Consider the following 10,757-nt stretch of genomic DNA (forward strand, 5'->3'; position numbering starts at 1 on the left):
AAAGTGGGTGGTTTGTTTTGTTTTTTGAACGTTGCGTTGAAGAGGAGGGTAGAGCAGGCAGTTGAGGTTGAGGAAAAGGTGTTAAACCGACGCTGTTTTAGATTTGCTGCTGCTGTTTTTTTTGGCGGAGGCGGAGCATGATGGTGGTGATGATGGTAATGTGCTGATTAAGCTGTGTGGGGAGAGGAGATAAATTAACGTCGTGCAAGAAGAGGCAACACACTTTTTGGGGTTAGCTAATCGGAGCGCGGTGGCTTATAGTGTGTAGAATGGTCGGATTTGAATGCGATGGGAGGAATGAATCAGTAATCAATGGCTTTTCTGTTTTTTCATAATTAGGTGAGCATAGAGAAGAGGAGTGGATGTTGGTGTCTCACACATGATTTGATAATTAAGCTTAGTTGAGATAACAACTGCTTAAAGAAAAGTGTAAAAACGCACCCTAAAGAGATCAAGATAATGCCGTCATTAGGCTGTTTTTATTGAATCCATTTTAATGCTCTTAATGCTTGATTTTAATTGTTTTTTTCGCTGTTGCAATTACATTCCAATACTTTTAAATATTATCTCTGTACGTTTCCCGTCTTCCTACCTGTTGCTTTCCCTTCCTTCTTTATCTATTCACTAATTAAACTCCCATTGTGTATCGACTTTTCACTTGGTTTTGTATTTTTGTATGCCACTCTCCTACCCAAAACCGGAAGCTATGCGCCACCGGAAACGAACGATCCGCAAACAATGGCAAAAATTAGTTCACCGAACCACAACATAATCGACGGCTGCTAGGTAGGCTGCACATCGGGAGTCACATACACACATACACAGTGGAAAACGATCATAGTAGGCGAGCTTTGGTCATAGAGACACCCAATTGGGCACGTGTTTCTACCACCACAGTTGTTTCGTGTTGTTTGTTTGTTGTGGGATGGAAGCGAAAGGATGGGATGCTGTTTTTAATTCTTTTCGGGTTAGTGTGGCCTGTGACGTTGTTTCGGGGTTGTATGCTTTGAAAAATTGAATACAGCGTTCGAGCGGGAAGCGTTCACGGGAACGGAACCCGTGACAATTGGTGGCAATTAAATGAAATTCAATTGAAAGAGTTTAATTTAATTTAGTGTTGCTTCCTGAGGGTGGGAATGGGTGGGTATTATTTTTTCGGGGCGGCAGCCGACTCAAATATACTGCCAGCGGTGCTGTTTGGTGTTGTTTGGTGTGGTACGTGATTGCAATACGTGGCGAGCGAGGGAGAGAGAGTGTGGCTTTCATTGGTTATTGAATTAAATGTTTCTATCCAATGTTTGTGTGTGAAATTAAGCTCGAAAAGAGTAATTAAACTTCGTGGTTGAAAGGTAAGTTTTTTAATTGAGAGTTGGGGAGCCGATTCTTGCGATGAAATTGTTGGAAAGCGGGAATTTATATTAATTTATAATTACTTTGGATTCTAAGAGTAGATTGCCATTTATTCTCTTATTTTTACAACAGACGTTTCGCTTGATCATCATCCAAAACGTTCCATAAATATTTCACAGCTTAATTTACTTGCCCCTAAACCAGAATGAAACAATAAACATTATCTGGCACCGCAACGACCATTATTCCGTTTAAACTATCATCATCATCATCATCATCATCATTCTTCCTGCGATGGTAACATTTGATGGTCTGAATCATCACTCCATTTGGAATCGTTTCCCGTGGTTGTAAAACCAATATTGCTCGCTTGCGGATGTAAACCTCCCCGTCCGGATGTGTGATTCATCAGCGGTAACGGTGTCGAGCGATTGAGCGCAGTTTTCATTGTATTGTTCCCGTGTTCCCCGAGGTTGGCAATGAAAAGCGCAATCTTCGCCAGCCGCCCTTTTCCCAGGCGCACAGCTAAAGACTTGGACCGCAGTGCAGTGTGTGTGAGCGTATTAGCGCATTGTCTCTCGGTGGTAGGTTGCGTTCCCCGATCCGGTGACAAGATGTTAGCTGGTAATTTGCATATAGATTAAAACATGCTTCGATGCTGCGGGTGGTGGTGCAGTTTTGCTGCATCTTATCCATTAAGGAAGGTATGTTTCATGCGTGCAGCTTTACGACGGATCGATAAATAATAGTCGGAAGTTGTTCCTGCTGAAAGCGCTCGGTAAGCTGTTCATGTAATGACGCTTTCACGCGCTATCTCACTCACTATCTGGTCCTCATCATCGACATTTCTCACTGAACTCGCACTGAACTTCGGTGCGCTCGCGGCTAAAGCGAGGTGAGTGTAGAAATAATTGAAGAACATAAATGCAGGTTCCCCCGTCAGCATTTCCACCGTAGAGCGTGGATTGAAAGTTTTCTGCATGGGTTTCCCCCCGCTCCCCACACAGATCCTCTTGATCCTTTACCCCCCCCCCTGATCGAAGATAACATCATGCGGGTTATTACGATAAGTGGAAGCGGATGGTGCCTTTTGTTTTTAATCTCAGATTATTATTTTTATTCCGTTCTGCACAATTTTCCTGCACTTCGTGGTGGATTTTTTGCCCCCCCCCCCCCCCTATCTTCCTTCACACGCATGAAAAGTGCCTGTTTGCGGGTGGTTCAAATCAAAGCAAAAAAAAACGGGATAACCGGGCAAGCAACACGCAGGAGAGTAATGTGTTTTTATTTGCCGCCTGTTTTCCGCATAGCCCACAGCAAACAGCATTGCAACCGCACAAACACACAGGCACATACTTTTTCTCTCGACAAGGCCTTTCGGTTAGTGCAATTATTTTTCTTCACTACGGTTAAACTTTGCTCATCCTTTCGCTACATCCCCGTTTGGGTGAGGGAAGAATTTATTTTCATATGTAGCCGGAAATGCTGCGGGGAAAGCTTTTTTCTGCTTCACGGTTGATGATGAGTCGCTGCTGATTGCAAGCAAATGAGCAACGAGAAAGTTCGTGTGAGTGTGTGCTGATATGTGGAATGTTTGCTTTTAATTAACAAACCTCCTGGTTGTTGTTGATATGATCTTATTTTGCAAATGCTTTTTCATATGCTTTTTAATGCTGATGTTCTTCTCTTTGAAATAAGCAAAGTTCTGTGTTTCGTGGAATATCAAACCAAATTTGCGAAAAAAAAATCCCGCAAATGATGATAAATTTAGTCGTTGAAAGGAGACAGTGTATGATCCATCTTCCAAAAATACTCCCGATCACTTTGTTTCGATCGAATCTCGTATTTTCGTTTCGGGCCAATCAACCCTTTTCACCACTTTTTCCCATTTTCCCCCCGAAAGTGTTGGCAATGAAAAATGAAGTGTTTCGTCGGCACACGCTGCTCGCTGTCTGACCCATGCGCCACCGCACACGCCACGCGACGGCGACGACGTATTAACAGTTTGTTCTTTTTATAGCTGTCGAAGTCGAAGGGTTCGTTTTTTCTTTCCATTCCAGTGGCATACGCTAGCGGCTTTGTTACAGCGCAGTGTTTACCAGGCCGCTCTAGTTTGGGAGAGAGTGAACGTGTGTGCGAGAGGGTGAGATTTACGATCAGTTTCGCTTTCACGGTACCGCGTTGCGTACCGGATCGGATGATCGGAAATGAAAACTCTAGTGATTCTTTTCACTGTGGAAATTTGAGAAAGATCAGCTGTTGTGAGCAGTACTGGAGAGTGTTTTGGGCAATAAAATCGATGAAGTGATACGGTTGTTTGGTACAACCATGAGTAACGCTTGTGGAATATTCGTTTTGCTTGGCAACAAAACGTGACCAACGAGCACAAATTCATGTTAAATCATCCTTAAACAGCAGCATTCTTTCATCAATTAAAATGCAACATTTTTCCAGAAACGTCCCTTTATAAACCCATTTAATTACAGCATCGCACTCGAAACGGTAATTGAACTACCACCTATCGTGCTTTACGCAAACGAATCGGAATTTTCCAATTACATCGATTCATCCAGCATGACCAGCATCTTCCTCCTTCCGAATTTCCCAATGACTGACAAACGATTGGTGTTCTCCCGTTTGTTGCAAAGAGCAATTAATTATAAATCGTACTTTTTTGTGCGTCCTCCCATCCACAACTCTTGATGATCTGTATCCTTGCTTTCGATCAATTGATGTTCGACATAAATGGGAAAAATTAATTAACCACGCACGATGCACATTTGCACGTGTGCGTGCGGTTGAATGATAAGCGCGTAATTCTTCACTTCCTTTTTACGAACGGGGTTGACTGGCGTTTTATCTGTTTGTTTGCAGCATGACGACAGAGTAGTGCTGTGTATCGGAAAGAGCAACCCAAGCAAATCAAAGAATTAAATCACACTTTGGCCAACCGTGCCACCAAATTGGCCGGGCAGGGCCTGCGAAAAGGGTCAGTGTTTCATTTTAGGTTCTAATAAATCAAATCGTTTCAGAAGAGGTTAAAGCTGAGCCCGTACTGAACGTGTCGTTTACGTCGTTTGCTGGTTTTGCGATGGTCCCTACGAAAAAACTGAGCCTTGAAAAAACCCTCCTCGAGCTTGTTGTTTTTGCCGCTCCCTCCTCTTTTCCGCAACGGGGGAAGCCACAAAGATGGGACACATTACCCGGCACAACCCGGCAAAGACCGGCACCTAGTACGGGCCAAGCCTAAAAACTCAGCCATAAGGTACATGAATAAACATTTTCTGTGGTGTCGCCCGTCTGTTGTCGGTACGCTGGAAGCGCTGCGAGCAAGTGAGCAAGAGCGATGCCACCGGCGATGGTTTTTGCTCACAAAAGTGGTTTGATTTTATTTTTGGAAGCGTTCATGTTTCTTGATGTTCTTTGGGGGGGTTTGAGGTGAAACGTTCGGTCTCGGTGCAAACACCCGAGAGTTCCCTTGCTTATGCTGCAGTACAGTGGGTAAAGTCTGGCATGCAATTGCATGAACCAAAAAAAACAGGGTAAAGGGATGCGATTCGGGCAGGTTCTCTTCTGTACCGGACTACCGGAAAAAGGAAACAACGACAGACGATCGTTTTCCATGTGTCAGTCAAGGACGCTATGCTAAATCGAAACCCTCCTCGAAACAACGCGCGCCGGGGGAAGAGGGTTGTGGTAGAAATCGAGTTTCGATTCGATTCGACCGACGACGTCAGATCGAATTTATATGCAAATTACCACCACTCAGCACTGACCGAGGTGGAAGGGGTGTGTTTTCGGCAGTGGCGAAGGCGACAGCAGTGGGACAGGATCAACTGAGGCAGAAAGAAATGTGTCCAGACGTTTGTGTATCGGATTTTCTTTCTCCTTAATCTGTATCGGTAGGGTGGGAGAGGAGAACTGTACAGCTTCAACCTCTCAATGGGACCTTGTCCGGGGAGGAGCTTTTTGGAGTGCAACAGCATGAGCAAATCAATCAAAGGAATTCAAATCCAATTTAAATTCAAAGTCCTGCTAGTTACCGGGTTACCGGTTGGTCCCTGTTACAAGCGAGCGAGAGTTCCTTGCGGTCTCCGGACCGGAGGTGTCGGTCAATTAAGCTTGTACGTTTTTGTTTTTTAAAGTTTGGGGTAGAGTGAAGTTTTGTACCTTGGCGTTGACAGTTTTCGGGACTTGGGATTTTGTGCTTTTGTGGGAGAGGAACTTTGGGACGTAGTTTTGGGTGTCTGAGAGTTTGGGAGTTTCTGAAGAGAGTCGTATGGATCAGTTATCGATTCGAAAATGCTAAAGTATGTATGATAAATTGTTCAGGTGGAAGGAAACTAGTGAAGTATATAATTAATTCAAGCACTGTTATGGATGGTTCGAACAAATGCGTGCTCAGCGCCTAAATGTATGCAGTTTTGTAACACCGAATTCGTTACTGAAGATTCTTAAGGACATAATGAAGACATTGCATACTTTTAGGCGTAAAGTATCATTCTTACTGTTTCAAATTATCATGATGCTTCATTTTTCATAATACGCGTTGTGTCTTTTCCATAGAAAGCTCATTTCAAAAGCGTTTTTAGGTTGAAAAGTTTCGAAAACCATTTCCCTGTTTACAAAGAATGATGATGAATGGATTGGCCGGGCCGCAACGACAACTTGTTTGTGCACGAGATTAATGAAGAAAGATTCGGCAGCGATTCCCCACAAACAAGGCAGAGCCTGTCAGGCATATTATCTTTATCCTGCTCTAGATTGGCCGATAAATAGAGACTCCATTTTCCAATGAAAGTAAAGTTTCAACAGGAAATGGAAACTGGCGCACCGGCAAAAGCCGTTGTCCCCGGCCACCAGCCTTCGGGCGAGTGGCTGTCGTACGCTGACAAACAACGACAAATAATGGGCCAACCCGGCCCAAACGACAACGAAATTGGATATTTCAATTCCAAACCAAGCCAACAGGTAGGTAGGTGGAAAGCTGTTAAGATCTAGGCCCCATGCTGGAAGCCCGCTGGATTAAGGCAAGGTAGAAGGGAGCTTTCTCAACGAGCTGCCAGGAGAGTTGGGTTTGATATTTGGCTGGATTTAGGTACGGAAATGGAAATGGGGGTTTCTCCGTTACAATCCGAGCAGTGCGTACCGATAGAAACGCACCGAGATACAGCAACACAGGTCCCAGGTGGTGTTTAAATTGTTTTGTTTCGTCGTCACCGGGTGCCATAGAGAAGCCTGTTCTGAGTAGCGAGGGAAAAAGAGTTATGTTTATTTAATATATCTTTCTAGGGAGCTGGTGGTGGCGGTGAACTTTAGAGAGCTCGCGCAAAGCAAGAATGTGGTGTTGGGAGGGGACGGAAAAATAGAAATATTTATGCCATCGAACCGGAACGATCGTTACGTTGTGCGAAAATGGCAAACCGTGTGTCACCCGTTGGCAGAGGAAGCTAAAAGCCTGGGAAAATGAAACGGAAATCCGGCTCGGATCAGTGATAATGTGTGGCTTGGTGGGGGAAAATGGATGGTAAAATGAGACGATCATCGTGAGAGCGGTTGGCGTGTCAGTTGGTGTTGGTTTGATTAATGATTGCGATCGTCTGGGAACACGCCAAATAATTTACCATTTTATTTTTTATCATCGTTTTTTTAGTCTAAATCATTAGTTTAAAAAGAAAATATAAGATACTTGAGAAGATAAATTCTTATCTTTTTGCAACAGTTCTCCTCACTATGAAAGTGAAGCAAAAAGGGGGAATCGATCGGGGAGTGGTGTCAAAAAATAGAACATGCACCCGAACTTGCGGATGTTTAATGGAAGATTGTTCAATCGGTGGAAAGGAAAACAACAACCTCTTCCTCTTCCTCCATCCACCGCGCCAAGATTGGATCTTGAACGCCGTCGGCCGTTACAGAGCAAAGGTGGTGGCAGATTTCCACGGGAAAATTTATGCCATCGTAAATGGTGGCGAAAGATGCTGAACTCCAGAAAGCAAGGAAGCAAGCGAGGTAAGCAAATTGAGTTTGTGACCTTGTAAGCCTCGATTTCTTGCCCCTCTCTTAAAAAAAAGAAGGGTGTTGATGAACTTTTCCCCTTTATTTTTGGCTCAATGTGATGATAAATAACGAGTGCTTGAAAGGGCCTATCTGAAAAACTGTCAATGAAAAGCCGTTGAAAAGCCGTGGCGATAGGGCGTAAGCGAGTGTTTTCTGCCCTCGAAGGAAGAATCCATTATCTACCGACGGTGTGATGATGCGTTGCGAGTTCAATTACCCCCCGTGTGTATCTGGTGTGTTGGGATAAACCAACAAAAAGAAAAGCACAAAAATCTCTTTTTTCCGAAATTGTGCTGCAGTTTTCCATTCCACACACTCAGCGATGGATTGATGTTGTTGCCGGGTGCTTTATTTTTGTGCAGCCCATTGTCGTGTTACATTTATTCTTTCGGTTCGATTCCGTGTTCCTCTTGTTTTTTCCTTCCACCAAACGCTGATTGGGTCGAAAACGTCCACCGTAGCACCGAAAATTTCCCGAGTTCAATCTTGGGCGGGTTTCGATCGGCGGCACATTCGCGGGATTTGAATTGCAAATGGTCGTTTCGCTGCATAAAGCAAAGTCGTGTGTGCGCTCAATACGCTTGGCGGCAGCGGGCACAGCTGATGAACATTCACCACCACCACCAGCACCAAAAACACGTACAGTCACTTTGAAGATTGGGAAGCAAAGTGCGGGATTTCCATCCAAAATGTGTGCTACCTTCAGCCCACAAGCGCAACAAAAACGGGGAAAAACAAAACAACGGAACAATCTGGTGGTAATCTGGTCCAGCGTGCTGGAGTTATGTTGAAGCCTGGTGGGTTTGAATGATTCATCGAATTGTTGTACAGCATGTGAGTGTCTGTGTTGTGTTGTATGGTGTTGAAATGAAAATTTCACTTCCCCTGGTGTGGGGATTAACTTCATTAAATCCATGGCAAACGATGGTTTTAGCTTTCGGTGGCCCCGTTCTAGCGCTCCGGCGAGCCGTTGTGAGCATTTGTTTATTGTGGATTTAGGTGGAAAGTGTTAAAACGATAGGAAAGAATGGAGAACAATCGTTGGGCAGGCGAGACGAGTTAGGCATGTCCATTAAATGCATTGATTGGGACTATCGATTGGGAAAAATTGTGTTATTGGTTGTTAAAGGGAGTATCACTTATTTAAAAGGGAATTATGATCGTCTGGTATGATCACTGTCCAGCAAGCTGTTATGCCCTTTGCTGCCTTTGCTTAAATTCTTTAAAAAAAATGCATTCTAACTACTACAAAAGCCATTGATTTCTTATGGTTAAATTGTACAAAACAACACAACATTTCTTGGAAGTAACGTACCGTTTTGATTCGTTAAACACAGCGAACGCAGTTTGAATCACAATGAGCTTCTCGATTTTTGTCGTATCTTTTACATTCCATTTAACACTTGGAACTCCCTTTCGCCTTCACTTCACCTGAAACACCATCACCTTTAATTGCTTTCACCAATTTTGCTTCCATTTTGGCACATTTGCATTGCTTTCACGCGAATCTTGTCTGGTCGAATTTAGATAAATCTTTTCGACTTTACACACACACACATAAGCACGTCTTCCCACCGCTTAATGGGTTTTGTGTCGGAGGGGCGATCTCTGTACACGAAACACATTCAAATTAGATACTTGAATCGCTGTTCGCCTTCAAACAAACCCTTGCAAGCGGTGACCTTTTCTTCAACTTTAGCACCGGAAAAATCACACTCAACTCAAGATCGTAATCGGGTCTTGCCACTCGTACCAGGGAAAAATGCTTTCGCACACACATACACTTAGCCACCAGGCAAGAGGGGAGGTTGGAAGGTGTTTGCGAAAAGGGCGTAAATGGTTTTAATTACACAGCATAACCGGGGGGGTGCAAATAGTTTTCCACATGAGCTCGCCGTAATTGCGCCTGAAGATGGTGCCGGGTCAGATACAATAAATGGTTTCCGAGGAGGTTTCCGTGTCATAATTACACGGCAGGCGTGTAATTGGTGCCGGTCGTTCGCTTGTGCACTGTTGTTGGCTTCGTGCCGAAAGTGAAACTTTTGTTGAAACAATGGATTAAAAGGGCGATAAAACCAGCAACGGGAGCTTTTCGAGGCGAAAAAAGTTAAAATTGAAAGAAAAAGAGAGGGAGAGAGCACAAAGGGAGGGTTGTAAAAGAAAAGCAAAGAAAAATGTGTGCCAGAAGAGCAGGGATAAATACCGTCTATGGCAAAAGGTTCAAAAATTTGCACCCCAAAATTGAACACAGACACAGCAAAAAGAAGAAAAAAACCCTGTAAAAACACACGCACTGTACCTAATACCTCCATTATTCAACCGTTCGTTAAGGAAACGAGATTAATTAAAACGATGCCTTTGATGTACTGCAGGCGGATCTGACGGAATAATCTAATTAACCGGTCTGAGACTGGAGGCTAACGGCCACGGAGGCTAACGAACCAACTGGGGCAACAAACAACACCATCTCAGCCACAACACAACGCACGCGTTCCCGTACGCACTGTTTTGCTGAAGGTGCTTTATTTATGCTTCTTTTGCGCAATTTTTAAACTTTCAAACGGTGGTAGCACTACGAGGCGGCAGCATATGGCCCACCCGGGGAAAACAAACTTCACTCTAATGTTGTGTTCAATTAACACCATTTCGGCGCTAAACGTCGGGTGGAAGGAAGGAAAAAACACACACAATCGCACGTCCAGTAACGGTAACGGTTTTTCGGGATGTTTGATGGGTAATTTTCCCACCCCAGGGGGGAGAAAAAGAGCACAGCAAAATTAGCCGCATCACGCATCCGATCACATGTGGTGGAGAAACGGGAAGTTTGAGTTGCGGATGATCAGCATATTTCGTTTTGCTCCATTTTTACACACAATGACTTTTCATTTAAAATAATAAACTGATTTTTTTTTTCATTTTCAATTAATTAATCAACGTTACTATCTTCACTCACTCACTGTGTGTGTCACCGTCTTACCCGAAACTCCCGGAGGGTTGTGTTGTGTGCGAACGCGGTCACGATTTGGCACCGACTAACAGCGAATTTTACGCTTTCCGCGTTTCAAATTCACTGGCGCACCCGTTGCAAGATACGCCAGACCGTGGAGGCAGAGACAGAAAGAAGAGGAGAAGAGGACAACAAGGCTAGAATAACATCCCTGCAAGCGCATACCGTGCTTGTGTGTGCGCGCGCGATAAAAGGAAGTCAATGCATTGCCTGCTCTTTCTAGCGCACGCTTCGTAACGCCGCAAACGGTGCCGGAAAGCCGAAGTGGAAAAGGTAAACAAGAGCCGAACGGCTGACAGCCACGGCTAGAATGACAGTCGTGCCATCCGGCATTGTGTTGTTG

The 10,757-nt window shown here is 44.3% G+C and overlaps 1 protein-coding gene across 9 annotated transcripts in view; it reads right to left on the minus strand.

Moving 5' to 3' along the window:
* Positions 1–10,478, minus strand: part of LOC120900403 (potassium voltage-gated channel protein Shaw) — a 57,622-nt gene extending 47,144 nt beyond the window's left edge. For 5 of the 9 annotated variants that reach the window (XR_005739198.1, XM_040307356.1, XM_040307350.1 and 2 more), the window contains exons 1-2: positions 10,361–10,458; positions 8,723–9,015 (exon numbers count right to left, since the gene is read on the minus strand). The gene's annotated coding sequence lies outside the window, so the exon portion shown is untranslated. Of the gene's footprint in view, positions 1–8,722; positions 9,016–10,360 lie in introns of all 9 variants that reach the window. The other 4 variants (XM_040307351.1, XM_040307352.1, XM_040307354.1 and 1 more) reach the window with 4 other exon arrangements.
* Positions 10,479–10,757: the final 279 nt, after the last annotated feature.

The sequence above is a fragment of the Anopheles arabiensis genome, chromosome 3 (assembly GCF_016920715.1).
Source record: "Anopheles arabiensis isolate DONGOLA chromosome 3, AaraD3, whole genome shotgun sequence".
Lineage (NCBI taxonomy): Eukaryota > Metazoa > Arthropoda > Insecta > Diptera > Culicidae > Anopheles > Anopheles arabiensis.